The sequence below is a fragment of the Equus quagga genome, chromosome 3 (assembly GCF_021613505.1).
Source record: "Equus quagga isolate Etosha38 chromosome 3, UCLA_HA_Equagga_1.0, whole genome shotgun sequence".
Lineage (NCBI taxonomy): Eukaryota > Metazoa > Chordata > Mammalia > Perissodactyla > Equidae > Equus > Equus quagga.
This window is the reverse complement of record NC_060269.1, coordinates 64,536,953-64,542,663: the sequence shown is the minus strand read 5'-3', so window position 1 is coordinate 64,542,663 and position 5,711 is coordinate 64,536,953.

Genomic DNA, 5,711 nt, shown 5'->3' with positions numbered 1-5,711 from the left:
AATCCCCACAGCCAAGGCGAGGCAGAGAACAAAAGGGAATAAAGCAAGAAGTGACATGAGGGCATGACTTTGTAGCACCAACAAGATCACCTCATTAGAACCCAAGAGTCCAACATCAGAACCTCCATAGTGTTTGGTCCACACAGTAGACAGAGATAGAGGAAGAGACAGAGGGATGTCTCTTGGGTAGGCATGCCAAGAGGCAGAGTCTGGGTGGCTGCTAAGAGTCTGGCTCCACCGGCTTTATAATTATCATTTGTAATTAGAAAATCCTCCTAATTTCTGTCAAGAGGTTGGTGATCTATTACTTGTTGCTGATGTGAATTTCCATCTTTTCTTCTGTCTTCACTGATATTGGGAGAAGCTGTGCCATGATTAAACTGGAGTTGGTGATTTATTGTCCATCCCCATTTTACCTGACTTTCTGGAGCTTTTCACACTATTGCTCACTCCCTTCTACCTTCAGCATGGTTTTTTGACTTCTGAGACACCACCTTTCCCTGGTTCTGCTTGTGCTTCTCTACTCACTCCTCATATCTCTAACCCAGAATCCTCGGCCCACCTCTAAAGTGCATCAGTGTCCCCAGGACTCTGTCCCTGCCTCCTTCTTTTATTCTAGACATGCTCCACGTGAGAGCCCAGACTCAGCACGACAACTCTGCCGACGATTCCCGACTCCACGTCTCCCACCCAGATCCTGAGCTACACAGCTATATCTAACGGCCTCTCTATACTTCCACCCCAACGTCCCACAGACACAACACTGAACCCAGCTGCTCTCCTCTAGTCCAGGCCTCAGAGACTAGCACATCACTCAAGCCAGAAACCTGGCAGGCATCAGACTCCTGATTTCCCTCACCTGGTACCTTCCTCCACAACACTGCCTGGCCACCCTACCTCCTCCAGTATTTCTAATGCCCGTTTCTCCTCTTTATCCCAACAACCCCTCCCATAGTTCAGGCCCTCACAAACTGAACTGTCTCAACTATGCCACATTTAGTGCTGCAAACCCAGAAGATGTTTTGGGTAACTCCAAGACACCAGGGATTGAGGTCACATGACCATGGACAAGTCTCCTGACCTCTTGAGTCTGTCTCAGCGGGTGGCAGGCGGTAGCAGCGATTAAAAGGAGAGGGTGTCTGCGAAACGTTCTGTAGGTAAACACGGGAGTTTCAGATGCTGGGTATAGTTACTGAAGGACCCTTTTGCCAAAAGCTGAGTTGAAGGGGGAGGCAAAGAGCATGAAAATTTGCTGAGCCCAAGTACACGCTGTGCCCCGTGGGGGCGCTGCTCACACACCACCTTCCTCAATGCTCAGGGCTCCATGTTGCCCTCTCCAGAGAGTGGGGGAGGGTCCCAGACCCAGTCCCTAGAGGAGGGCTGAAATGGGGCCTGACAAGCAGACCCCCCAACTCGTTTCCATGGGCCTTTATACTCCTTCTCGGTCCACATTGTTCCTAGACTGTCTGTCTCTGAAATACATTATGCAAATCCCAGCTAGCCCAGTATCCATAGAAACCAAAATCTCCCATCTTCCCCAGCCTGTTCCCTGGCAAAAGAAACCCACCCAAGTTACACCCACAAACAAGGACAGACAGCACCCAGAGCAGGCGGGCTTCCCTCTGCCCGGGGGCATCAGGCTTTCAGAGTGACTGAATCCATCTTGCTCGGTCCTCCATGGCTAGGGAAAGGGATGGGTGTCACAGGCCACTGTAAGAAGCTGCATTTTCTTTTTGAAACCTTGAAGGGAGATGCGACAATCCCCACCACGAACAGTCAGTCATCTTTTGCCCAATTCAAATAGCTCTGCTGCCGCTAAGATCATATTCACGGTGGACATGAGTCAATATCTGACACCATCTTTAATGTTGAACATAAAAGCACACAAGCCATCTCTGGAACATGATAATACAATTTTATTGTGTATGATTGATTACTAATTCTAGGAACAATTTTTCAAGATCTGCTCCTCTCTGAAATAACCTTTTCTAAACTTCAAACATTATGACTCTTCAATCTTCTTTTTCTCCAGACTCTTAACACGAGGCAAAGCTCCTAGTACCACACCCAGGCTCTTGGTCATTGGTCTGTTGACCAGACCATTGGTCAGCAGCATCCTGAATCAGCAGTCCCTACTGTGTGCAAGACTCTCTGCTTTTGCTGGTGACACAAACTGTGACGACTGGATGTCAGAATTGGGAAAAACTTTGAAAAAACTATGCAGGTGTCCTGGTTTCCGTTCACAGAAGTGGAATGGCTTTATCTAAAGTCTCACAGCTATTTAGTAGCAGAGCCACGTAAAGCATCAGCAGCTCTCAACTGCTATGTGCCAGACCCTATTCTAAGTGTTTTACACATTTGCTCATTTAATCTCATAACCATGTTATGAGATAGGTTATTATCTCCATTTATCCTAAGGTGTCTGGTTACCTCCAGTTTTCACATGATGAAACGAAGGCACTGAGAGGTTAAGTTGAGTCAGAGTTTGAACCCAGGTTATCCAATCTCACATCCCAACCTCTTCATGACTATTGAGGTCACTGGATACCTTTGTGAGGACTGAGATTTTAAAAACACATGTTGAGGGGCCGGCCCCATGGCCAAGTGGTTAAGTTCGCGCACTCTGCTTTGGGGGCCAAGGGTTTTGCCAGTTTGGATCCTGGGCATGGACATGGCACCACTCATCAGGCCACGCTGAGGTGGCGTCCCACATGCCACAACTAGAAGGAACCACGACTATAATATACAACTATGTACTAGGGGGGTTGGGGGAGAAAAAGCAGAAAAAAAAAAAAGATTGGCAACAGTTGTTAGCTCAGGTGCCAATCTTAAAAAAAAAAAAAAAAACACATGTTGAGGTCTCAGGTTTAAGGTTTATCTTCTAATGTCAGGAGCAAGTAAATTCCACTAGTGTTTTCCCTCTTAAAATCCTAGGGTGAAATATTTAAAAGAGAACAAAAAGCTAAATCCACCAGTTAAACTGACTGCATGAGGACATCCGTGACAAACCTCCCCTGGAGGGGAGGAAATTATTTTAACAGCATCCTTTATTTTCAGTTTTCTCCTCTTGTTGGGTTGCTTAGGAATACAGACCTAGAGTATCTGCTCCTAAATTGCAGTGTACTGGAGGAACCAGAGTACACTCATAAACCGGATACTGCTGTGCATGCAGTATCTCTGGGAGGATTCTGTTATGGCAACACGATGGCCCACAAGGAGGGGGCTGAGTGTTTGGGCAGAAGTAGGAGAGACTGCTCCCGCACCTTTGGGATTCAGAGCATGTAAATGGATTACCTAATCAGACAATACACGCAGCTTGGAGACAAGACCCTGCTCGTCTGTGTGTGTGTTGCATGTCTGTGGGCATAACTCTGAATCCTATTTTTCTCGGTTGTTGCAACATAACAATTTTCCCATGTTATTGAAATTTTTCATAAACAAGTTTTATGTATATATCCTTGTTTAAAATCTCAAGAAATGTGAGCACTCCTACGTAGACAACTTGTATTTCTCAATTTCCTTCGGGATTCTTCATTAATGTAATCATAATGTTAACATTCAGAATCTCCCACTTTCTTAAGAATTAGCCAACATGTACTGTCTATACATGTTTAGGATATAATACATGGCATTTGTACCAAAAGATCACCTCACTTAATCCCCACCACAGCCTGAGGTAGAATCAGGATCCTCATTTGAGATGAGGACGCAGAGGTTCGAAAGGCTCAGGGAGCTCACAGATCATACGGAGGCCGCCAGAAGCAGAAGCCTGGACCTCGGGTTCCGGGCCGCCTCCTCCTTAGCACAGGTGCTGCCAGGCTCCTGGAACTTTGGGGGACAGGGCCCCTGAATCCAGCGCTCACATTTGGTAACCGTTTGTTACATCTTGGCAACGCACCTGGCCTAGGAGCAGAGGGGTGAAGGTGAGGCGGGTCCCGCTCTCCAGAGTCTCCGCGCAGAGATGGCAGCGCAGGCAGCTGCACTCCAAGCGCCGTCTAGCAGATCAGATGTGCGGCGGCGGCCTCGGGAGACCTGGGCAGGTCTTGGAAGGCACCGCTGGGCCAAAAGGCAGACATAAGGCAGAGCACCAGGCACCGCTGGCGGGAGAAGCAACGAGAGGCAGCTCCCAGAGGTGGGCAAGCACCTGGGGCTCAGGAAGGCCGGGTGGGGTCTGTGTGCAGAGCGGTGGCAGAGGTGGGTAGGAGACACCTTGGGGGCACTTGAATGTCACTCTAAGGAGCTGGGGAAATTCCAGGATGGCACGGTCACTCTGTGCCAAGAATCCTGGCACTGCCACTCTGCTAACCATGGGGTTCATGATGGACTTCCGCTATTCTGATCAACAGATGATCAAACTCTGTTGAGAGAAATTTCATCCTCCACAAGCAGGAGGAAGCAGTGAAGGAGATGACCATTGTGCACTTAATTCTGACCAAAAAATAACTGGTGGCCGACGTGGAAGTGACGGGGAGCCAGGCAGGTCAACGAGGGAACCTCACATCATCTCCTTTGGTGCTCGCTCCCAACAGCTGCCATCGTGAAGCGCGCCCCGAGGGACAGGCACTGTGCCCACGCTGTACCGGACCTTCAGAGGTGAGGATTATCCCCAGCGTTAGGGTGGAGGACATGAGCTCGGGAGAGTAAAGAGCGTGTTTAAGGAGCCGCAGCACGTGAGTGGTAGGGCCCATATAACCAGAACAGACAGAGTAACCAGTCAGGACTTTCCCCTGGAAACAGCCGGCTGTGTGAAGCCAGGCGGCCGGGCGGAAGGGGACTGAGAGCCTGGGCTGCGGAAACTGTGTGCTGGAGGTCAGGGAACTCGCGGCACAGAGGCAGAGCTGGCTAACGACGAGCTCCGAACTCTGCCCTGCAGAACGTTCTTGGGCAGGTGGGGGTGGGGTGACTTGGGGGAGAGGGGAAGACTGAAGGAAAGTGCCGCTGGCAGCAGCTGTAGGATGGACTGAAGATGGGAGAGGACTGAGGAGGGGAGGCTGCCCAGAGGGCTGCTGCCTCCGGCCCGCGTGTACTGACGAGCAGGAGAGCGAAACGGGAGTAAGCCCAGGCGAAGGCAAGGGGAGGGGAAGGCTCCAGGGAGGAAAGAACGGCCCCTTGGACCAGGGCTCCCTGTCAACAGGACTGCTGCCTCGTGCCCGGGCCAGAACCGGGAAACTGGAATATATGGGCGTAAGGGCAGTGTCAAAGGGAAGAGTTCTAGGACACGCAGGCAACAAAAGAGAAAAGAAATAAACTGGACTTCATCAAAATTAAAAAGTTTTGTGTTTGGGGCCGGCCCCGTGGCCAAGTGGTTAAGTTCGCGTGCTCTGCTTCGGCAGCCCAGGGTTTCGCTGGTTCGGATCCTGGGCGCGAACATGGCACCGCTCATCAGGCCATGTTGAGGCGGCGCCCCACATGCCACAACTAGAAGGGCCCATAACTAAAATATATACAACCATGTACCAGGAGGATTTGGGGAGAAAAAGCAGAAGGAAAAAAAAAAAAAAGACTGGCAACAGTTGTTAGCTCAGGTGCCAATCTTAAAAAACAAAAGAAAAAAAAACTTTTGTGTTTCAAAGGACATCTTCAAGAAAGTGAAAAGACAACCCACAGAATAGGAGAGAGATTTTGTAAATTATCTATCTGATACAGGACTTATATTTAGAATGTATAAAGAACTCTTACAACTCAATAATAAAAAGACAAACAACCCAATA